Source organism: Camarhynchus parvulus, chromosome 4, assembly GCF_901933205.1.
Source record: "Camarhynchus parvulus chromosome 4, STF_HiC, whole genome shotgun sequence".
In the NCBI taxonomy this organism is placed as follows: Eukaryota; Metazoa; Chordata; class Aves; order Passeriformes; family Thraupidae; genus Camarhynchus; species Camarhynchus parvulus.
Genome location: NC_044574.1, coordinates 13,427,633 through 13,452,980, shown reverse-complemented (window position 1 = coordinate 13,452,980; position 25,348 = coordinate 13,427,633). Strand labels below are relative to the sequence as shown.

General features: G+C 36.8%; 1 protein-coding gene across 4 annotated transcripts in view; it reads right to left on the bottom strand.

Moving 5' to 3' along the window:
* Window positions 1-25,348, bottom strand: part of STX18 (syntaxin 18) — a 58,968-nt gene that overhangs the window by 30,101 nt on the left and 3,519 nt on the right. The window contains exon 1 of one of the 4 annotated variants that reach the window (XM_030948210.1): window positions 20,485-20,732. The exons of 2 other annotated variants lie outside the window; for them this stretch is intronic. The gene's annotated coding sequence lies outside the window, so the exon portion shown is untranslated. Of the gene's footprint in view, window positions 1-20,484; window positions 20,733-25,348 lie in introns of those variants that run through there. One more of the 4 variants, XM_030948211.1, reaches the window with a different exon arrangement.

Sequence of the window (25,348 nt, the reverse complement as noted above, 5' to 3'; positions counted from 1 at the left end):
AAGCAGCAGCATTGTTTACGATTAAAATGATTGGAGTAGGTTCCCGTGACATATTGTAGAGAGAATTCAAGCATGCTGAATGGTCATTTTCATTGAACAAATATAGCGTTTTATCAAATTTACTCTTCCATCAGAACAATGCCCAACTATTTCCTACCATATAAAATTAACTGTTACACTTCACGCTGTATTGCCACTCTGAATTTTTTAAAAGATGTACTTTGTTAAAAGAAACTTTAAAAATTACTTAAAACCAAAATATAATAGAAAGGCTTTTGCAGAAGTTGTGAGAGTGGTATTTACTGTTGATTCAGCAGCACTACCAAGGACTGCTGACTATACTGCCATACTATCCCTTAAAACAGGGGGGAGAAAAACTCTGAAGAAAATTTTAATTTTCCAATATGTTTGAAAAACATTATCTCCAATGTCTTACCTAAATAGATTCCATTTACACATTCATAAAAAGGTGACTATATTCTACAAGCCCCTTGGCAAGAAGTGTAAAATTTAAGATTGGTATAATATTAGTATCTAGGCTCCTATCCTGTTTTCAATTCCAAACATATAGATTTCAGTAAAGCACCAGCTTAGGAATAGGAACTGCATGTTTCTGACCAAAAGAAGTACAGTTTCAGTACTAGGAGGAGATACAGTAATTAGTGTAAGAACATAAACTTGTTTTTCCAATGTCTAAGTCATACCAAAAAAAAAAAAAAAAGAGAGAGAGAAAGGAAATTTTCCATGGTTAGTGCATGTAATGAAGGTAAGTGTTTTCAGAAGCCTGGAGTGAAAACCCAAACAGAATACGTACTATAAATGGAAGCAAAATTTATATTAAATAATTTTTAAAATAAGAGCTTCAGCTCTTACCTAAACTATTACAGTTGAAAACTAGTTAGAAATGTTTTGATGCAGAAATTACTCCTACAGAGAACTTTTTCAGTACAAACTACCTTTGGCTGGATAGATGAATTTTTTAAAACCCAACACAGGATGGGCTAGATTCCACACTGGTTATATTTTACCTAAGTTATATTTTAAGCACTGTCAGCCCATTGAATCAACACAGACTTGTGCTGGATGTTGCTAAGAACTGACAAGATTTTTGCTTTTCAAGTACTGTAACTTGGATTTTACATTTCAAAACTGGAACCTTCAAAAGAGGAAATGAAATCATTCGCTGGTACAGTGAAATAACTGTAACAGAGATAAAACCAATGAAATTAGACTTACTCGTGTGAAGATTGTTCTTTAAGGGACTTGGTGCGAGTTCGCAGTGCGCCATGAGATGGAGCTGTGCCCCCAGGATTGACGCCGGGACTCGCTGGCTGCCTCCACGCGTCAGCGCGGCCGCTGCGCAGCTGATTTGTCTCTTGAGGGGATACATTTGGTTTAGGTTTGCCCAGCAAACGTGAAAGTTTCTAAAATAGGTCACGCAGATCAATTGCTCTCGTAATCTGAGACCCAAAAGAGCAAATAATATCTAAACTGCGGCAAGGGGGTGGCCCGGAGCTGGAAGCAGGGAGACAGCCAGCCTGGCTACCTCTAATCTCAGGAAAATCGTGACTTTGTTCAGTCTCTGCTTTACATCAGCATACATGTTACAGCAACAGCAACGGGCACAGAAACATTTCTTATTGCATTTTATTAGCAGTCTTGCATTTGAAGCAAAGGAATTAACCAAGAATGGGCAGGGGTCTTGTTAACAAAATGTGTAGTATATGATAAGAACATTCAAAATTGAATTAATTGAATTAAAAGCCATGAAGAGGAAGAGTGAGGCTACTTGAAACTTCAAGGTAAAGATGGAATAAAATTTAAGAAATATTTTTTAAAATGTTTAATATTATTAGTATTTTTCTAATTTAAAACAACACATTTTTAAATATAAAATGAAAGCAAAATTGTAAGGAATCATTGCAGGAGATTTCATGAGTCATTGTGGAATATTGGAAGTTAAAACCTGTCTGCAGAATACCACAGGCAGTATTTGATGGACACTAACAAAGCGATTAAGAAATTTTTAAACTGCAGTAAGAAGCAAAGCCAATTTCCTGACACCTGGCCTGGAGTAGAAAACACTTTAATTTGCTTAATATCAAACCCTCAAAAAGGAAAAAGTAAAAAAGCGCTGTCTTGTACATTAAAACAAACAAAACCCAGTTGGATCTAAACAAATCTTGGGGTTTTTTTTAGTTCTTGCTTAACATATTTTTATATATACTGTCTGTGGTTCAAAAATTGTCTCATTGACTTATACTACTGTCAGTTTACATTTAAATACTTTGCCTCTAAATTGCACTTTAGATCTGCATTTCATTATTTTTATTTTTTATTTGTTGTTAATTATCTGCAATGGCAAATTTGGTAGTCAATAACTCACTATCAGGCTAAAAGTCTCACATTTCATCTTACTATGCCTTCCATAAAAATAATCCAGTGTTATGTAAGATTCAGTCAAATATATCAAGAAAAAATTATTCTTGCAATTTTGTGACACAACTGCTAACTTCTGTTGTTCAAGACTCTTCTAATAAGAGTCAAACAAAATTAAGATCCAAGAGCTCAAAAACTCCAGTTCCCCCTGCCCACAATACCCGGTATTATCACTGAATGAAGGTTTCACTGGAGTGCTATTTGGGGATAAGGCTGTAAGTATTTTAAAAATGTGTATGGTATTGACAGCAAACTCCAGCTGTATAGAAAAATTACTTTGAAGTCACTGATTTTTATTTTAAATTTTTGTTTTTAAGGAAATTATCCATGAATATATTGTATATACTTAAAACTGGTTTTAATGCTTGTTACTTTAGACACTTGTAAACAGAAAGGAAGTCCTATTTTTTAGGGTCATTACTTACAAATACTGAATTTCAACTCTAAACCAGAGAAATGCAACACACACAGACTTTGAGATAGAGGTCTGTGTTAATTTTGCCACTGTCTCCTTAGCGCTTGTGGAGCACACTGGTTTGACACCATCACATATAGAACACATCTAGATATTCTGAAAATGGTCTGTAGACAGTTAACAGGAACATGAAATGACCTGAAAAAAATTAACAGTAGGCTTCCTACAGTGTATCATCATGCTAAATGGTTTTCGTAACTAGTTTTCATTTATTATCAGCAGCAACAAAAAAAGAAAGAGCAAAACATCTGATTTTAATAAAACTTACTATTTCCCTTTTTCTTGTTTATTGTCAAACTCTAATCTTAACTTTAACTTGTATTTTTACACAATCATCCAAAACCTCATTGACTAAAATACATATCCCACAACAATTGTGGGGAATGTTTTGGTTGAGAGATACAAGGAAATTGGTCAAAATACGTATTTGCAATAATTGGCCTTTACCACTGCTGTTGAAAATGCTCCATTTACAACCTTTCAGTAACTGCATTCAGCGTTGCTTGAGTCTTTCTGTAAGAGGTATTTTCCTTGTCTCTCGTTCTCAGTCTCAGCTCATTTTAGTACTACATTCTCTTGACTGAAAGATGTTCTACGATATAAAGAGAGAAGTCCAGTCTGATTTAACAGCTACTCAGTAATAAATGGTTACTCTTTCCGACCTTTATTATGAAATCTTTCGATTTTCTGAAAGGTTTTTGCAGCGCAATTCAGAGAGTTCCATTAGCATGTGCTTCACTTTTGGACTGAAATCTGCTTCACCGTAAGCCACTGCAGGGCACAGCAGGAGCTGAACCCGGGGCAGGGGGTGAGCCCGGGACAGGGGCCGGGGCCGAGGCCGAGCTCGGGACAGGAGCTGAGCCCGGGACAGGAGCTGAGCCCGGGACAGGGGCTGAGCCCGGGACAGGGGCTGAGCCCGGGACAGGGGCTGAGCCCGGGACAGGGGCTGAGCCCGGGACAGGGGCCGAGGCTGGAACAGAAGCTGGGGCTGAGCTCAGGACAGGGGCCAGGGCTCAGTCCAGGACAGGGGCCGAGCCCAGGGCTGGTGCCGAACCCGGGGCCGAGCCCGAGACAGGGGCCGGGGCCGAGCCGCCGCGGCGGCCGCGCTCCCTGAAGCCGCGGCCAGAGCCGAGCCTTGCTCAGGCTTCGCGGCCCCTGTGCCAGGCCCTTCCCACTCAGAGCTCTGCATTTTCGGTGTACTTACGCTCATAAACCCACAGTGATATAGAGCACGAACAGACACAACACCTATTCTGTCTCAATATCCTACAACTCTTGTCAAGTAACATTCAGAAGGGCAAGTATTTTCCTGGATTTTCATTATTTGTACAATAATATTCTTAGTGCAAAAATACTTCTATGTTTCAACACCTTAATTTGTATTATACAGACTGAACATTACTTCAGTGGTTGCTCTAGCATTTGTACTGAATAAGTTTCTCCTCCACTAAAACACCAAGAAAAATACCCAGTCAGAAATTAGATGTTTATGAATCCTTATGTAAAGACCATATATAAATCAAGCACAAAAGCAATAAATAAATATACTGGAAATAAGCCAATTCAGTGCACATTAAGATTTTAATCCAAGAGCTTTATGGTATCAGCATAAAAATTAATGCAAAGGTCCCTTTCTGCCCCCTTTTCTCGTGCAACAGGAAACCCCAAGAGCTGGATCCTCTGTCCTGGTAGCCGTAAGTCCTTCCATTGTTGATGCAGAGTGAGTGATACACTGAAAGAGGCATTCACATCCTCAGGAAACCCAGACAGAGCTGCTGCATCAGGCACACACATCTCCTCTTCTGCCCTACTTCAAATGCTCTGCTTCACTGCCTTTTCTGAGCAAGCCACTACTCCTTTGTTACAGCACCTAGGAAATAGAACCATACAAAAAACCCCCTCCTCCATCCCTGGGGAAAACAACTCTTCTCCACTAGTCCTTATAATAGCAAACCGAGGTGAGTAAAAATATAGCCTTAAAAAAAAAAAGGGATCATCCTTGAACCAGAGAGGAATACTAACAGTCAACCTGAAATCCAAGTATTATCCAATTCCCTTCATCCTGTCCCTTTCTGAGTGTCTTATAAATTATTATCAAGGCAAACCATGGCAGGTTCTCAACTCTACAGCAAAGGCTAGAAGTTTATCAGAGATCAAGTGGGAATAAAAGCATCACAGAAGAAAGACACCTTATCTTGCTCCCACTCGAGAATCTTCTGACATGACCAAAGTCCAAGAGAAGAACTTGTTTGTTTAGAGCATGTTCCCCTTCCATATTTACATTAACTACCAAATGACCATTACACTTCCAAGATGACATATGAAGAGTCCAAAAGAACTCTGAACCCCTGGATTTGCTCATTACAAAATGCTTTTTATGCTGGTTTTCATCTGACTATGGGTATTTGCCAGCTGTTTTGCCTATAAAAAAGATGCCCCCACCATGGGGAAAATAATTTCTACCTGAAAAAAATAGTCACATAAAAATTTCTCTCTAGAAAGTGCTTGCAGAATTTGTGAGGAGAAAGTTTGAGCTGTAATTAAAAGGGAAATCAATGCTATTCTCTCACATCTGAGTAATACTGACAATTCAAACATTTATTTTTAATCACCTAAAGTAAAATCTCTGACAAGATTTCAAGTTGTGAAATAAGGCACTTTTCCTGCGTCACTTTCTCTCAGCCATGAATCTCAGTAAGATTTTTTAAATGTCCACTTCCTGTAATTTTGGTAATTTTAGAGTATAATTATTTTTACATTTTTATGATGCCTTTGGGGTATCATTACAAATATTTTTTAAGCATTTAAACTTAGAAAAATAAAATTAAGTAATAGCTTCTCTTGAGGAGAGACTGTCAGTCCTGTTTTGAATAAACAATCCCTTTTAAAGGCAATCTAGAGATTTATATCCGCTGTAACCATAGAAATTAATCTAGAGTTTAAACAAAATAGAGTAAAACATAATTTATTTAATGAAAATCAGAACAGTGCTATTGCAAATGAAAGTTGGGTTTCTGTTTTTTTAATTCAACAGACAGCTTTGTATGCAATTGTAAGATTTTACTTGATGGCCTACTTCTTACAACTTAATCATACTCATTTAACCAATTTGAACAAAGCATTCAGATATCTGAGTTTTAATTTCACTTGATATAAATGCCAATCACTAAAAAAAAAGAAGCTAAGCATTCTCAGATTTAAAAAGCTAAAATAAATATATTAAACATCTTTAATGATGAGAGCAATCATGAGAAACTGCTTTGACATTGCAAGGTCAACAGGAACACAGCACAAAAATTTTTATGATTTTCTCACATAAAAGTTCGGGAGTAGCAGGGAAGAATAAAAATGCATAAACTGGAAAGCTTTTCATATATCAGCATAGCTAAAAAAATGTTCATAATAGTGGTTCCTATAGACTAGGTATTTACAAGTTTGCCTGAAACCTTCCAGCACGCTGACCCTCAACAACAATTGTGCTACATAAAGAAATTCAAGGTTAAACTAATTCAGGATTTATAGGCCAGTTAAGTAAGAGTTAAAAGAGCAACAGGATGTTTTGTATTTTCAAAAAGCAAGGAAAAGAACTTGAAGTTCACAGGAGGAAACACTGATGTACTTTACAACGTAAAATCAAAACAAAAAACATAGCCCAAAATCTAGAAAAAATTTCACATCACAATAGACTGAAATAGTTTCCTGTGGGAACATCTGTCATAGCCATGTAAAGTTGTGAAAAATACTGAAGTAAAAGTAGAAGGAAACTTTATAAAAAAAATACAGTTTAACAGGTAATTTCTCTAATTCCTGTATGTTTTACAGTATACTACTCTATGGCACTTGTGGTGGTTATATAACCTGTATGTAAGTCACCACGTAAGCCTTCCTTGACTATATTAATAGGAAATAATCAAATCATATCAGGAAAGTAATGAAAAAACTAATAAAGTTCAGCCTTATTTACAACTAAACTGTGAACTCAATTATTCTATCTGTTATACAATGACAAACACTTTACCAAACAAGAGAAAGAAAACTAAGCTGCTTAAAGTTTCTAGTAACTGTTCATAAGCCAGAGGACAAGCTCTGAAAACCTCAAGAGATATGAGCTTCTGGTCTCCTTCTCGTAACTCTCTGTAGGAGAGACTGCTTTAGGAGACTCAGCCAAACCAAGGCTCATGTGGGCATAAAAAAGCTTGGCTTGTAATATAAATGCCAAAAGAGACTCACTGAAGTGAGCTTTGCAAGATCATGCAAGACACCTCAAAATACAACAATCTGTTCCCATCTCTGAGTTAAGTGACCTGTATCCTGTAATTTGCTACCATTCCCTGCAACATTTTACTGATTTCTGAAAGTGTTTTATCTATGTCTAGAAAGTCTCAAATTCATAGGAACCCATAACTTCATAGAATAGGTGGCTTTTGATAGTACACATCCACAGAAAAGAAAACACAGGGTGCATAAATAGGGAGAGAAACAGAAAAAAAACTAATGCAAAACCAAGACACACAAGAAAAGGAAACAAAAGGGCTGGCTGAAATAAAGTGAGATAGCCTCTCTACTGAGACATACCACCACTGTGTACTGCTGCATTAAGTCTGAGGTTCCAACCAGAAGTCAACTCCAAAGGGTCTCCAAGAAGAGAGGGCTGTAAACTACAGCATTATCCCCAAGGCTGCTCAGGAAAGGAACACGGTCTCCGTTCTGAAATTCCTAAGTGCCCAGCCAGCTGTGAGACAATCTCAGGAAACAAGATGGTGGCAGAGACACTGACATGTATTTATTGACAAGATTCCTGTTCACAAGGACTTTGCAGTGAGAGCTGCATTGGTTATCTAGCACCAAAGTACACTGATATAAGATCACAGAAACCACCAGCGCAATAAAAAGATCATGCTTACTCTGTAAACTCTGATGAATCAGAAGAGCTTCAGAAGAGAAAAATCTATTAAAATATTTACTCTGCAAAATGAATTTGAGTTCTTATTTTACTTGAAACACTCTTGTTAGAGAGAATAAAACAGGGACTACTTTCCCTTGTCTGACTTTTTGTTTCATAGGCAACATCATGGTTTTTCAACAGTTTGGGGCACACGCATTTCAGAGATGACACCATTTTCATAAAGACCTTCCTTTCACAACCTTCTGCTGATGTCCATAAGGACATTGCTGTAGCATGTAGAGCAAGAAGGAACCATCGAGTAACTAAAACCACCACCATGTCAAGAAGTAAACACACACAAACAGTCCATAAGCTCACAGACCTAGCCTTAAAACTTTCTAAGATGCTTTGTGTTTTCTAAGATGCTCAGTGTCTATCAAACAGTTTCACTATATCTCACCAACCCATACACAGTGAAAAAACCAGTGTTACCTGTCTTTTGCCATAATAAACAGATTTTCCAGGTTGGGTTGCAGTAGCTAAATGCATTGTGTGGGCAAATAACAGAACAACTGGATGAGAAATAATTGTATTTCAGCAGACAAGCATAGGGAGAAATTGGAGTATCTCTCGTAAGATGGATACTGGTTTGTGTACAGTTTTCACTCAAGGTTAGGCTAAAACGCTACTGCAATTTGCCACAATGTTTCACAGCTCTTACATGAATTAGTGAACAGTCTCTCATGCCAAGGACAGAAATGACACTACATTTTCATTTCTATTTGGGTTACGAACACCTGATTTAACAAATGTCACGCCACCGCTCCACAGCTCTGCTCTGCATTACAGATGAGTCAGTATTACTGAAATACATTTCATCAGTATTTCAGTAGTCTGCTCATGCACTGGCATGATCTTAGGAAGAGAGAAAGGTAAACATGAAGTGCCTCCCTGCTGAGGATCCACCTCACTAGCAACTTTAAGATGAAAACGTTATGGCTATGAATCACAATTAGAACAGGAGAACTTAATACTAGAAAGAGAATTTATCATACAGAGATTGGTCAAGAGTAAGCAGTAAATGTCAAGCAGGTATCTGACTGTATGAATAAATGCAACAGGAGCTGGTAAAGCTCGTTGTGGCACAAGTGTGGAAAAATAAGAGAAACACTGAGAAGTAAAGGAAGGGAAGAATTGCAGATGAAAGGGGGAATAGAAACAGAAGCAGAAGGGTATGGTTTGAAGTAAAGAGTGAAAAAACATGAGAAGTAAGGTACACCCATGCTAAAGCAGAAAATATAATTACAGTACAAATGAGAGACGGATATCAGAGCACAAGAGCCTAGCATGTATTAGAAGATCAGGACCTTTATTTAGGATAATAAATCAAAACAAAAGCAAAAAAACCCGAACTCCACACTTAAAGGGGAAAGAAACAAACTCCCAAATCAATTATTAAATCTCCTACGATATAAAATATTGTTCTTGAAAGTGTTCAAAATAGCCTAAATAAAACACTTTATGCTACATATGTGCTAGCAAGGAGACAGTTAACCTGACCTCATGTTTTAATACCATGTTCTACTCCTTGGCACATCAGCTTTAGAACCAGAGCATTCCAAAACTACAATTTTCCCCACAGAAACACAAAACAATCTCAAATGCCTGTAGCTCTAATGTCATACCAATGGAAAAGCATAGTGTTGAACACAGTGTGTAGCAGCAGTGTATACTTAAAGTCAGGATATCTAAACTAGTTTGAAGATACTTCATCTTTTTTGTCCTGAATGTTCTTCAGTCCCCTACAGAGCAATTCAAATGTGGTTCCTGCATAAGCAACTCAAGTGTCTGTCTGACTACAGCATCAATAAGCATGGAAGAGACAAAAATGAGTAAGGATAGAAAAATAAAGGGAAGGAAAATAAACCCATGTTGAAGTAGAAAGTTTTACTCACATAACTTTGTTTAGCTGTATCTCATTGCACTGTATCAAATTAGCTGTACTGTGACTTCTTACGTAGCTTAAGTAACACAACATAATTTTTCTTTTATTCAAAATGATTTGAGGACTTTCCACTTTAGAAAGTTTTTTAAAAGCATAACTTTAATGACTACAAGCAACTTTTTATTGCTTTGTTAGTAGCCATTATTAATATTAATGACACAAATGGAGTCAAGGAAAGGAAGAAGTCCAAAAAGCGACTGCTGGACAAGACAGGAAAAAAAAGACAAAGAAAAAATTACTTATAAAGATTAAGCTTCACATGGAAGGCACTTTGAATTCCTTTGTCTTATACAATAAATCAGATAGCTAGAAGAGTAAAAAGACTCCCTTTTACTGCAGAAAGTGAAACAACTGACTAGATATTTGTGGGCAACCAAATTATCCTTCTTGTAGTTAACAGTTTCTTACCACTTAAATAAACAAGCATCTACTATTCTGTAAAGTATAGAAAATCAGCCAAAAATCAGAAAATAAATATAGTAACAAAGGAATAAAATGGACTGCAAATTAAGAATACCAACAATAAGAAATCAATGACACTAAAATTGTGAGAGATTTCAACAGAAACCTAACAAAATACAATACGCAGAACCAGAAAGAAAAGCATACATCAAAACCAAAAGAGTTGGAAGGAACAAATGGAGACAAAAGAAAGTTACTTCTTTTAAATAAGTGTAACAGGAGAAAATAGGGTGACTCCTGAAGAACCTCAATTTTTTTCCAAAGTTAATACCAGGGATTACAATAAAGTTAATATTCTCTTTGGATTTAAAAATGATCTCACAAGGCAAATTCAATGCATTTCCTTGAACAGAGGCAGCTAAGAGATGCGTGCTCTCTGCGGGTTTGGGGCGCCTGCTCCGAGGCTCCTGTACAATTTCAGGAGCTGACTCGAGTGATCCGGCTTGAAAACAGCCAACACACAAATAGCCACTGAAGCACAAAGGACAAGTGCTTTCACTTTTCAAATTTCTCTTTCCATTAAACTAAAACCACAATTTTTTAATACTGTTTTAATCTTACACTACAAGTATAACGTATGCAATGCACACAGCAGAAAATCTATCAGGCAGTCTTCAGAATGCAACTGAAAATCAACAGTACCCTCTTGCAACAGTCACAAAACAAAGTCCTTTTTCTAATGAGCAAAGAGATCCAACTGAACCAACCAACCATTACTTGGGAAAAACACTTGATGTGGTCATGAAATATCTTGAGACTATGAAATAGTCTTTTTTCCTGTAACACAAATTCTGTCTATTGCAGCCAGCATAATTCTTAAGTTACTGTTAATAGCCTTAGAATTTGGGGTCAGTAGTGTCACTATCCCCTAGAATTAAAATTATCCAGATAAACACAGTGCTAAATCTAGACTTCTCATTTCAAGTAACCTGCAGGCTACAGGCTATAGCATCCTGGTCATAGCAGATTTTTCCTATGAAGCTGTAACATGGAATTATTAAAAACTGAGAAACTTACATCAACCATCCCTACTTTGCATTGCAGGCTGGTGGTATGTTCTATGGCAGCATAAACTTAAATAGAATTTCTAGGTGAATTTTATTTCTTATGGTCATAACGGTAAGGAGGAAGAAAAGAGAGTGCCAGGGGACTTACTGGAAGCAGATTATGGTCATATCTTCTATGATAAATCTACTAATATAAGTATGATTGTGAAACGGATGACAACATTTGCTATTAGCAACAGCTGAAAGGTCTTCTTGGCTCCTGATGTGGAGTTAAAGCAGAGAGAAATAAAGAACTTCCCAATGCTTTTGTAAATAGGATTTTGAGGAAGAACTGCAATTTTAAATTGGATTTCCTGACTTCTGAGTGCATGACAGTCCATCCTTTTTGAGAGGGGAAAAAAACCAAAACAACAAACCAGACTGATGTTATATACTACTACACTTCCTGATAATATACTACTACAAATTTTGCTTTAAGAATATGATTAATAATATAATTTTATACATTTCCATATTACCTCTTCATAACAGTATAATTCATCCAGAAAACTACTATACACTAAAAAACCAAACCAACCAAACACCTCCCACCCAAAAAACCATGCCAAAACAGAAATATTAGAAAGCTTTTCCCATGCTTACAAAATATGGAGACAAAATACATTCCATGCAATCTCTTGGGCTTCAGCTTTATGGTCAATGCAACATTCATTAGATCATTTTTTTCCTCAAGTGTTACAAGGAAAGCCAATTAAACATCAAAAGACTCCAGCTTGTCATGTCAAATTTACTACTTACTGGAACAGTGTGCCTTATTCATCAAATACGTGTTGACTTGGAAGTCACCATGAGCCACATTCGGAACTAATTACAGCAACTGCTACAAATATTGATTATTATTAAGAATAAGTAAGTTAAACTAAATGCACTAATTATCATAGGCTTCACTTGCCAAGAAACACCATTCTGTCAAAAGCACACTGCACAACTAAAAGTTAAAAATAAAGCATTTATTCTGTCCTTAACCATTGCTCCTTCACTGCTACCCAAGAGATCAGAAATGTTCCTGTAACAGCCCCAGTCCTGCGCACTGCACTGGGTTCTGTGAACTACGCAGCTTTGTTGTGAAGAATGCCTGCCAAGAGAAGGCTGCTCAGAGCTGCTCTATGTGGAGTAACACCATGTTGGAAACATTATGTCAGACAGTGAATGCAGCACGAGATTCCTCTCATCAAGATTTATATTATATTATATATTATGTGGTTTGTTCTGCTTGTGGGATAATATCAAAAGATGCCTAGGCTTCAACTTGGTAGTCAAAGTGATAACTTACACTAACTGCTACAACTTGTAGCTGTGTATGTATTCTCTAACGCTGCCTGTGGCTGAACGGATAGTTTACCTGCTTTAACTGAAATAAATTTTAAAAAATAGTTGAAAATTTATTATTTTATTTTTATGTTTCTAATCTGTGTCAACTACTGGTAATATTGCAGCCGGGGTCCATATTTCTAAAAGAGCCAAAGACATCAAAGGTGGGTGTTTCAACCTGAATATTAAATATATGGATATGAGTACAGACATTAAATAACATAATTTTTGTTCAGATTATTTCATAATTTGATTGTGGCAATATTAAAGACTCAAAAGAGCTGTTAAATCCACTTTTTAAAAATTCAAAATTATTTATACAGTAAACTTTTAGGACTTGGTGCCGTTTTATAAACTTCACTGGAACAAAAAATGTCACCATAAACACTAAGTCAACAATAAAAACCTTCATGATCTAGCAACTAGGTAGCAAAATAAATCCTTTAAAAACTATCAAGCTACACTAAAAATAAAATTAGATATAAATTCAAGTTTTAGACTGTGGTCAATTGAGGTCTAGACAAAACCCTATATGTTTGTTCACTGCCTAGTCTCCAGTCTGCTCCAAGTTTGAAAAGGTAATTGAACTCAGTCTATAATTACTGGATTAGATACAGATGGGCTCTGTACATTTCAGGGGAGGAAAGAACTGTTTTGATTCATTTTATGATTGCCTGTAAGGTCAGACTTTTCAAAATGTACTTTCATCTGTTAAATAGTTTCTCAAAGTCCCAGGGGGACATCTTCAATAACTGATGTTTTAAGCAATTTGAGTCTATCAGATCCAGTCTTTGAATGTAATATGCTGTCCATTTTTTAGAATTATAAATGTGCATGTAGGTTAATTGCTACAACTCAGAGAGAGTTTCAAAACTACATTTTTTCAGAAAATTGCTAGTTTTACCCAACAACTCTTATGAATAAATATTTTCAGAATTATTTTGATTTAGGATACAGCATATCTTTGGTAATACAAATAAGTGACACAAATTAGAAATGTCCTTACTCATAATGCCTTCCCATTTGGGGAATGCTCTCTTAGGACTCAAGTGAACAATATTTGAATAGTCTCAACTAAATCAGTTCATTTCTTGCAAAAAAAAAAAAAAAAAAAAAAGAAAACATGTCTGAATAAAAAAAAATCCATAAAAACACTTGAGAAGGCTTCTTTTTCCACAATCTCTTATTTGAGCCTTCATCCTCATTCTTAGTCAAGATAAAATGTGAAACAAACAATGAGCAAGCATTAAACTTTTCACTCAGCTAAGAATTTTTTGCACAGTATTTTCTTCAATTAAATCAACCATAACTCTGCAGTCTGTTTCAGTACAACCAGGATTCCATCTTGCATCATTCAATGTCTTGCTCAGTTAGCAGTTCAAACGCTCTGCAAAGGGAATCTAGCTCTGCTCTCAGTTAGGGACTCTCAAAGCTACTGTAATAGCAATTTAAAGCAGAAAACACACCATGCAATCAGAAGGCAACATAATCAGTTCACAGTCTTAAAAGAGGTAGGAAACTTAATTCCAAACAACTTACTATTCAAGAGTTTCAGTTTCTTTGTATTACAACAATCCTCTTCCTTATAAAATTCCAATAAGAAAATATTTTTTCATTAAAATATATATCTGTGTTTAAAACAACAATATCTCACTGACAACAGCCTCAGTCAAACAAGTTATCTTTGTAGGATCTATATCTAGGCATACATCTATAGAGCTCTTCTGCAGAGCCTTGGTATTCAAGCACCAGCAATAAGGATAATTGGAGCTATGTTAATATAATATCCTTTGTCTCTGAGTGGGCTAATGAAAAAACATGTTATCTCATGTAATTTCCATGACTAATATTTTATTGCTATTATTTCAAAGTCATCCACAAGAGGGACAAAACCTGAAGGCAGACCCAACCACCACAAAGCCCCAGCAGAAAGGCACATTCTAATAACTGAATTATTTGTATGCCTGCTCAGACAGAAGATCCTGTCCATCATCATCAGGCTGCACAGAATTCCCACCACAACTTACAAGTCTCACCGAAAAAAGAAACTTGTTCTGCTGCATTTTAAGAACTGATTGATACAAATCAGTTTGTTCAAAACACTTCAATCCATAAAATGCCTGCAAACAGACTGTGGGTTTCTGCAGTGGTAGCTTTTTTAAATGTAAGAGCATCAGTAGCAACCATGTTTTAAGCAAATAAAAGTGGTCTTTGAAATGAGCATGCAATTTTACTCAAAAGGTAAAATCCATTAATATTTGTATTATCTTCTTCCCCTTACATCTCTAATGGATGTTTTGAATGTATTTCTTTAAAACTGAAATAATACTCATATACAGAATTTGCATGAGGTGCATAATCCAGGTAAGTCTCAAGAGCTATATAGCAAAGGCTTCTTCTCCTTCCTTGTAAGCAGCAAAAAGTTTCCTTCAAAAAATACACATGCCTCATTTCCCTAAAAAATAAAACTGTAAGTATTTCAAATGTATTGTGGGAATCCACATACAATTCCTGAAACTACTGTAATTTTTTAGACAATAAATCATGAAGAAATGGTCAAGTAAGCGAAAAGGCCATGCCACAGCACCACACATTCTGTATGCTGCAACATGTCAGAACATAAAGAGAATATAAGAAGTTACACCAGGTCACATTTTAGACCAACTAATTAGCTCTTTGATATTTTTTCCTTTTTCTTTTCCTTCACATTTTCACTATCTGTAGTATTTGCTGTACAGTCCTTTACATCATATTAAAACCCATAAGAAACTGTATCTGAGCTCTCATAAGTATTTCCCATCTATACTTAAAACAGATTCCAGAATGAGCTAAAAAATTCTGGGAACTGAAAGCAACATCATCAAGAAAAATAAAGTGTACTCTTACAAGCCAATCTCATTCACATAATATGTCGTATCACTGTGTCTTTACACAGTCTTTAAAAAAAAAAAAAGATATCCTATTCAGATATACTAAATGGAGTCAATATGCAAACTACTGCGATGTGGCACTATCTAATCAACAATCACCTCACACTGATTCCTTCAGTCCTATAGATATATAAATAAATACATTAATTAATTAATTAATTAATAAAGTAACCATCTTTGTACATCACTCATCCCCTGAAATCTGTGGAAAAGAAACCTGACAATTAAAAAAAAAACCAAAAAACACCACATTAAAAAGTGGTTGCTTACTTCACAGTAAGCAACAAACTTGTGTGGTAGATTAAGCATCCTGTGAAGTCAAATATAGCTATTTTACTTCAGAAATACTCCAGCATGATTTGTTTCCCATAAGTTCATTTATTATTAAAAATGAAGAGAGAACATTCATACATTTGCACAGTCCAAAGTCAGATGGATCAGAATCACAGGAGTAGTAGTCTGGGATCTGGAAAACCAGTATCCAATTCCTTGCTTTGGTATGAAGCAGTGTCCCACAAGGAATTCCAGAGCCATCTCTGTGCATTAACTGCTGCATTGTTGACTACCATCTGTATTTTGAAATACATGCACTTAAGAGATTTCAAGTGATGCAGAATTTACCAAATCAAGGATCAGCTGAATCATATCTCAAATAATGCATCCTATTTACAGCACTGTTATCTTATTTTGCTGCTCAGAGGATCCATGAAGAAATCCGTTTTTTTTACTCGTGATCACGCGTCGTAACAAAATAAGGTTAAAGGATTTCTCACAACAATGTAGATTTTTCAGACTTTAAATCATTCTTGTGTCTCTTTCTGTTAAAAGAAAACGTCAAAACCCAACAAAGCAACATCCCAGCACTACCACACTTCTGAAAAAGGTTGACATCAGAACCGGACACAACATTTTGCCATTTTAATAGCGCTATACACTTTCCCTTTAAGTGACCATTCCCTCTATATTTCATTAAACTTACATCTTATGAAAAGTTCCATTATTTTGGTATTAGCTTCTATGTGCAATATTTACTAGAGCCAAAACCGCCAAATTATGCCCTACCACAGCCACAACCAGAACCAATAAACGCCACCCTTACACTTGCAAAGGTAATATCATGCCCAAGAAATACACAGATGTATTTCATACATGTACATTTGCATATATGTAATAATTTTTCTATATAGTTGAATGAGGAATGCCTCAATTTAAGCCTACACGAAGGAACACTTTCCCTTAAATATCACAGCAGAAACTGCAGCTGGCATCACACTGTCCAGCTGAATACACCCAAAGAAAATAACATATAACAAAGACAACTGAAGAAAGAAGAATTTTGAATTAATCAAAAATTTGTAGCTGTCGCTTGAAAACTAGTATGCAACAAGGTTCTGAAAGAAGAGTATCCCAAGAACACACACATCTGTTTAATATTACAAGCCAACTGTCAACATCTTAAGCGAAGTTTTAATTTAATATTTTTTCTTTCTTGATGTTTTACCTTTAGTCAATGCCTTGTGAGAGTATCAGCTTTCTATAAGAAACTGTTAAATATAAAGAAATGTTATTGTAACATGTTTATAAAATCATAGTTCGAGAACTTTTTATTTTTGTAAGGCCTGACCACAACTTAATTATCTGCAGGACATTCCAAGCTCACTATTGCAAGCTCCAGTTCCCAAGCAATTTTAAACAATATCTACTGTACAGGACATACAGCACTGCAAATACCACAACATGGTAGTGTTTCAAGAAGTCACCATTAGACATGGTTTTTATTTCCAATAAATATGTTTCTCTACTAATCATTAAATGGTTTTCATCACCACTACATGTTTGCCTTTCACGCCTGCTTGCTATCAGTGTTTATTTTAATATAAGAGAACAAGTCATAAAAAAGGCAGATACCATGTATAACATGCTGTATGTTACACACACAGTGTCCTAAGGGCAGAATGTTCTTCTATAGCTCAGACAATGTTTTCCTTCTTTTCCAGGAAAGAACTAGAGTAAAAGCAGGAAACAAAACTTGTTAAATTGGAGCTGGGGGAAAAGTGAGACCACTAGCTCACCCAAAAACTCTCAAAGGAAGGCTAGAAATTTTTAAGAGAGAGAAATCTCAGAAATCCTGGGAATTCAAATTTGTTTTTTAAAACATCCAAATCATCTGAAAATAGTCAAGAAAAAAATTCCATCATGCAATTACATCCAGATTTTACGCATCAGTCTGAAAACCAGCAGATGACACAAGACTTTTGTAACTCAGAACTCAGGAGTCTGTTTTCCTCACCAAAACACCAAACACCTTGGTTTCAACCCATAGCTGACAAACTCCTGCTTTCCTACCCTTTTAATTAACTCTCTCCTTTTCTGGAGGCTGGTGACTCTGGCACTCACAGGCATTCTGCTGCCACGGAGCCAGGGAGGAGCCCCAAGGGCACTCATGGGGGGCTCCCATACAACCTGAGGCTCCCTTCACACCTCCTCTTCTACCTGACATGCCTCAGGTGTGTATTTTATTCCAGGAATCCCCACAAGTTGTGCAGCAAGATTATTTCTGGTCTTCTAAATATAGTGATATTTTACTTTCACCTTGATTAAACACTGGAGGCGCTAGTCTTTTTTTACCATAAGAAAAATAAAAAAAATTTATGGAATGACCTTATTAAAATTATAGTTATTCTAGTTAGAATTTTAGAATAATACTTCATATTGAAGGTCGAATAAATTTAGGAGTAAAACCAAGACCCCTTCTCTTATTTTCCACCATTAACCAACAAAACATTTGAGAGCTTATGGATATCCCCACAGAACCTCTACCAACATTCAGTTGAAACCCACTTCAGTCTTCCTACACAGCTGAAAAATTGGAGAGGTAGAAAACACCAGGCAGTTGCATCTACAGAAATTTCTATACAGAAATGAAATATTCAATTTAGAACTGGTGAGATTGCCTCCATATTCAAAACTGCTTAAAAGTCCACCAAAAAAAATCCAGTGTGAAATGACAAGCAATCCATTAATAGTGGAAAATCAAAGAGTGAAAGAAAGTTGGATTACATTTAATTGTATCTGGTTTTTGTTTTGTTTGTTTTTCAAATGCTGGACAATACCTGCAGAAATGGAATAGATGCAAATTTGAGTCGATGCAGCACGTGCACTTTTCTAGAGGTCTCACCAACCTCCATCAAAAGAGAAGGCAGAGTCAGAATGAGAGGGTAAAAAGGGACAACAAACACCTGATCACTATAAAATGTAATTTTTTGCCAGACAGAAAGTTTTGACAAACCACCCTGAAGCCGGGAAACTTGCATTTTCAAAAAAGTATCCATCATTTAACATTCTGTGTAATTATACCACAGTGTAATATTTCTAACACTAAAGATCATTTTCCTCGAATTACTGGAAATTATTCATACCTCCAATTTTCACCCCTTAATTGCTCTCACTGCTGAAGCTATCATGCCAGGTTTTAATATTTGCCAGTCTGAAAAATATTTTCAAGTACAATGGACTGAAGTTTCAAAGACAGGGCATATAATTACATAACCTTTCACTGAAAAATTGTATCCTTTTATCTACGGTGAAACACACAAAAACTTAATAGACTCATTACCAAAAAATCACAAGCTATCAGCTCAGCATTACAGCAATAACTAAACTTGATGACCAAAATGAGTCTCAATTAGCAAAAACACAAGTGTGAGTACTACTCACTGAAAGCAATGATGTGTAACCAATTTTTGTGAGAAGTTCAAATACCCTTATGTTTTGAAATAGCTGTTCGCTGAAATTAAACTTTTTTTGTGAAGCATAATTTGCATCCTAAATAAAAATATCTCCCCATTTTATTAATATTTCAATACACTTCAGAGTTTAAACCAATTAACATATGTGACGACTCAGAAATTCTGTTTGATAATTGTTACAGAGGAGAAAACTCCTTAGCCCAGACTCGATTTAGCAGAAGATAGTTACTTTTCTGTGTCCAAGAACATCATCTCTACCTAAGTGAAGAAGCAGGATGCAGCATGCACAGGAAGAACTGCAGGGTGCTGGAAGTGTCACAGCTAAGACCTCCTCTAGGCTGCTATCCACCAAACTACTTTCAAAAAAGAAGAGGAGGAGAATAATCAGACACCTTAAAGTTACCAACTTTCAGGGAAATTAGCTTTATTTTGGCCTCAGTATTAATAGCTGGAAAAATAAATCCCACAGTGGCATCACTTAACACATCACACCGATAGTCTTTTGTATTTGCTTATTTTTATGTTCATTTCTGTCCCAAACAAGAGATTATATTTCAACATACATAAATACAGAGCCCAAGGCTTGTAGCAATGGCAGTGCATCAAAGTACTCAAAATAATAAGCTGTTCTTGCTCCAAAATCTTTGATAAAGAACTCAGCGAAACAGCAAAAAGTATAAATGCATCAGTTAAATTCAGTAACCTGAAAATATTAAGTTCCAGCTTTTTTCTCCCTTCTTCCCTTCCTCTCTTCCCTATTTAGATAAACTATATCACAACCCCATAGAATTTCCTGATATTCATTCTTTTTTTTCCTCATATTTCCACCTCTAGTATTAGACTGTATCTTCTACAACCTCAATCATTGCATTTTCTTCCAGCTATGCCTGCACACTTTCTGTTGTCTCTCTTTTCCACTGTATCTCTCCAGCTTTTCAACACCTCAAGGCCCAACACCTTGCCCCTAGCCCACCTTTCTCCTGCAGAGGTTATGCTAATGTAAATTATGTTTAAGAAAAGAAGGAGGCTACCCATGATAAACCTCAGCTTTCTTGCACTTCCACAAATGTTATCCTTATTTGTGGGAGGATGAAAAAGCAAGAACTTGCAAAAGGTGTCAGCTTAACAGAACACCACAATCAGGAAAGAGTTCATAGTTACCAACTGCAGGATACAACAACCCCTCCAACTCGAAGCCAGGAAAGAACCTCCCACAACCAGCCTGGAAGGAGGTGAGGTGAGGACGAAGACAACATCCTCAAAATGGGAACTGCAGTGTTAGATACTTTTGGACTCCTCAGCACCACATGAGGTCCAGCTAGTCAAAACAAAATTGACAGGCAACTAAGGAAAGTTGTTTCCTGAGCCAACTTTCAATCCTGCTGTTCTGTTAAATTCAAAAAATAATTCCCATGGAGTTGAGAATGTACTTTAAAACAAACAAACAAAGCAGGAGGAAACAATGACAGACATTTGCACAGACATTTCCCAAAATGCAGGAGTTCATAACTTTTCCCCAAGGCCAGCCAATACCCTCCTCACTGTTTTTGAAGCGACTTTTGCTAAAACCAGAAGCATCACATGGGGACCATTAGTGATTTGGCATTTAGTCCTAATGTACTGAACAAGGTCAGCATTTCATTCTTCTCCCAGTTTGTTTTTTTTTTTCCCAATCTTTATTTTGCTATTTCCTTAACCAGCTTTTTATATGTTTCTCATCTACTAATTAAAATTACCTTCTTTCCCTTCCATCTCTCAGACTAAACTTTTCTAACAAGGATGAAGGAAATGAGAAGTAAAACCAATAAATGCTCATAATAAAAAACTAACATTAACTGTAATTTGCACAGGGGAAGAGATAAATCTGAGATATTAGGCAGCAGTATGCTGTAACTCCCTATTTGAAAAAGTACAATTTCAAATTATACTTTCTGCCTACAACATGGGGGAGGGAAACCCATGTGCATGTAAATAAGTACAAATGCAACATCATCGTTGAACTTTGGGGGAAAGAGCAACTGTTCATTAGCTGTTCATGAGAGAAGAAGGAATTAATCCTAATGACCTCAGCAATGGGCCCAATTTAATAGAACTTATCTCTCATTAAAAGTCAAGTGAACTGAAATCACTCACTGTCCAAAATCTGGCACAGTCATTCATTTCTAATAAAGACTCTAATTTGGCTACACCACAAACAGTATATATTTCCCCTGCATTCAAATATTCTCTCATAGGAGTTATTCTTATGCAATCAGCAGAGTTAAAAAAATCTTATTAAACAGCCTTATTAAATCAGGTTATAATTTTTTAGTTGGAGTATAAAACCAAAACCATTAAAGCACACAACTTTAGCCATTTTTGGCCATTTCCCTCATAGCACTGGTACGTATCAGCTATCCAATTACAACAGAAGCAGATCACTACATGACCATGCAGTCTTTGGTGCTCTGCCTGTGTTAGCCCACAATGTTAAATTCACTCTTGGATATGGAAGTTTTAAGGATTAAGTCCCTTTCAGTTCTGTTTTAGGCCTGGAGAATACATGTCCCATCTCATAAAAGTTAATACAGCAAAGTGACTATTTCATTATTTTGGATATTTCCCAGTCTTTTGAAAAGCTCATACATAACCTGACTCGTTCTGGAGTCACCAACCTGAACTTGACTCAGAACTAGCATCATAATAATTACAGTATATGCCAATAAAACATTTAATATTTGGCATGTTTATTTTTCTATATCTTTCACTTTTAGAACAGGGATGGTGTTACTCCCAGCATCAGTACATTGGTACCTGCCACTCACTGAAGTTATGATCTATCTGAAACCAGTAGGCAGTGGAAAAGCCTGTGGACCTCCCAGTCTGAAAATCAACTTTTTCCTTATCATATTAGAATTGCATTAAGCACAAGGAATCCTCTGAAATCTAGATCTCTAGACTTGATCTACTAATATTTTTCAAATTTTCTATTTGTAAACACCTAGAAATTTTCCAGTGAGTGTTTTGTCTTTCCCTACTAGCATTGTGTACATTACACCATTTCAGTGGCTCAATTTTATTCTTGGTACTTCTTCAAACAATCCTGAACACTCTGAAAGGGATCAGAAAGTATATATGTTTAAAAACACTCCCTTTTAGTAGTCCTATGTCAGCAATGACATCATGCTATTCAAGGTGGTCCTCTATAGTCAGTTTGGGGGACCAGCTCCTGGTTTGGCCATTCCCCTTGCCTTTTTTAGGCTTTATTTAATGCAGTGACAGTGGCAATGAATAAACTGTAACTTCATATACAAACACTCCTACCTTTTTCTGTCCTAGGGGAATGCTTTAAATACCAGTCTGTACAAAGATGAGCAGGAATATCTCAAATCTGGCAGCAAGGACAAAAAACCAGCTCTCCATCTCTTCTAATAGCACTGCTATTTTAAATTATCCCATAGGTTGCACTCCAAACCATGAAATAAGTTGGACTTTCACAGGTACACATGAATAGCTGCTTTACATATAAAATTAAAAAATAAAATAAAATTATAAAGTCACCACTGCCCTATGTGTAGCCAAAGCAATGTACTACAGAAGTCAGGGTCTTGTAATTAAAAGGTTTGCTTAAAATTTATATTCAATGTCATTTGTTCTGGCTTTCACAAGAACTAGTTTTGGAGACAAGTTTTATGTGAGGATTTTTCCTCCTCATTACACATTTGTACAGAGCAGCTGAACATAATTTTTCTGTGAGTATTGGCCTATTGTACCATTCTTTTTTTGAAGAATCAGTTAATCATCCTACAGAATCCATACACCAAACTTATATGAATAACAGATGTTGAAGCCTCATGAATCTGGCATCCTTATGTGTTCAACAGCTTCAAACATGGATATTTGACCATTCTGAAATTTTGCACTTATAGATTTAGAAGCATTTAACCTTTCAAATTTTCCATTCTCAAGGATATTTATTCAGCTATGCCTGATATTGTTTGTGAATAATTCGTGTTCCAACTCTTCGGTTTTTAGCTTTTCACAAAACCTTAAATAAGATGATTTCCCAAGGCAAAACAGATTTTATTCAAGACTGCAATTAAATCCACCATGAAATGCTGCTTGATCTTTCATTTATATTTATTTCTGTTTATCGGCTGTATCAACCTTGATTCCATTTCTCCAACACAAATTGAACAGTCAGCAATCATAAAAAGTTCTTGTTCCTTCTCTATTTTCAAATATCTAAGAAGTATATTTGACAGATGGTATTCCCAGTTGCTTTCATGCGCCATAAAAAAGTAAAAGGGAAGGCCTTTAGGAGTCACATTTCCTAATACTGTTCTAAAACAGCAGCTCAAATGAGAAATACTTTGCAAAACTGACAATCTTTTAAAACATCCAAAACAACAGACTGAAGGCATTGTAAAGCTGTGAACCAGTGTCACATAAACTAGGGCTTTGAACTGCTTATGTTCATCACTGAACACTGACTGCAAGCCCATTTTTTTTTACTAAAATGTTTCTGCTTGAATCTTTAAAATTCTTCAATCATTTAGTTTAATCCCAAACCTGACACCACATCAAGGAACAAATGTATTGGATTTGTGTGGCAAGGTTTTGGTAGTGGAGGGCTACAGGGGTGCTTTCTGTGACAAGCTGCCAGAATCTTCCCCCACGTCCAGTAAAGGCAATGCCAGCTGGCTCCAGGACAGACATGCCACTGGGCAAGGATGAGCCCAGCAGCAACAGTGGCTGTGCCTCTGGGAGAAGAGAGTTAAGAAAGGGGTGAAAAAGTGCTACTGCACAGCAGCAACCGCAGCAGGAGAGAGGAACGAGAACATGTGAGAGGAACAGCCCTGCAGAGACCAAGGCCAGTGCACAAGGAGGAGCAAGAGGTGCTTCAGGTGACAGAGCAGAGGTTCCCCTGCAGCCCCTGGTGCAAACCATGGCAAAGGCAGCTGTGTCCCTGCAGCCCATGGAGACTCCATGGTGGAGCAGGTGGATGCCCACAGGCAGCTGTGACCCCATGGGAAGCTTGCACAGCCTCCTGGCAGGACCTGTGGAGAGAGGAGTCCACACTGGAGCAGTTTTGCTGGCAGGACCCCAGGGGGGATCCATACTGGAGCAGTTCAAAAAGGACTGTCTCCTGTGGAAGAGACCTTCCTCTGGGTCAGGGGAACAGCATGAGCAGTCCTCCTTTGCACAGGAAGGAGCAGCAGAGACAATGTGTGAGGAACTGACCTCAGCCTCCACTCCCTGTCCCCCTGTGCCACTGGTGGGAAGGAAGTAGAGAACTGGAAGTGAAGCTCAGCCTGGGAAGTTGGGAGGAGTGGGGGAAAAATGTTATTAAGATTTTGGTTTATTTCTTATTATCCTCCTCTGATTTGACTAGTAATAAATTAAACTCATTTTCCCCAACTCAAGTTGGTCTTGCCCATGACCCAATTGCTCAGAGATCACTCCCTGTCCTTACCTCAACCCATGAGCCTTTCATTCCATTTCCTCTCTCCTGCCCAGATGAGGAGGGCAGTGATAGAGCAGCTTTGGGGGGTACCTGGCAACTGGTCAGGATCAAACTGCTACAACTACATAAGCCTATATAAAAGTATGAAGAAATGCAAACTTTAGTAACCCTGGATACTGCATTTTAAACAGCTATGTCACCATAAAGTCTAAGAGAAAGAAAATGTTTTGTTTCCATTCACTAAAAAGCACTAACATACATATAATGAATTCTAAGTCTTCTATAAATTGCAAGTAATGGAAAGTCTGTCACTGGAGCTGTAGCTTTCCTGTAGCTACAGGATCCTGTTGACCCTTAACAATAATTTCTTACTCGGTCCTAGACATTAGGCAGATGGTGAAGAGATTGAGAGGTGTCAAAAATTTTCACCATAAAAAATCATAAGTCACATTACATATCAGACAGCCCATTGGTTGTACAATGGCAGCTGACAGACCAGAAAAAACCCAAACCAAATAAACAGTGATGGGTCAATGCCAGGGCAAAGAAAATCCTTTCAACAGCTCAGAGCCATAACAT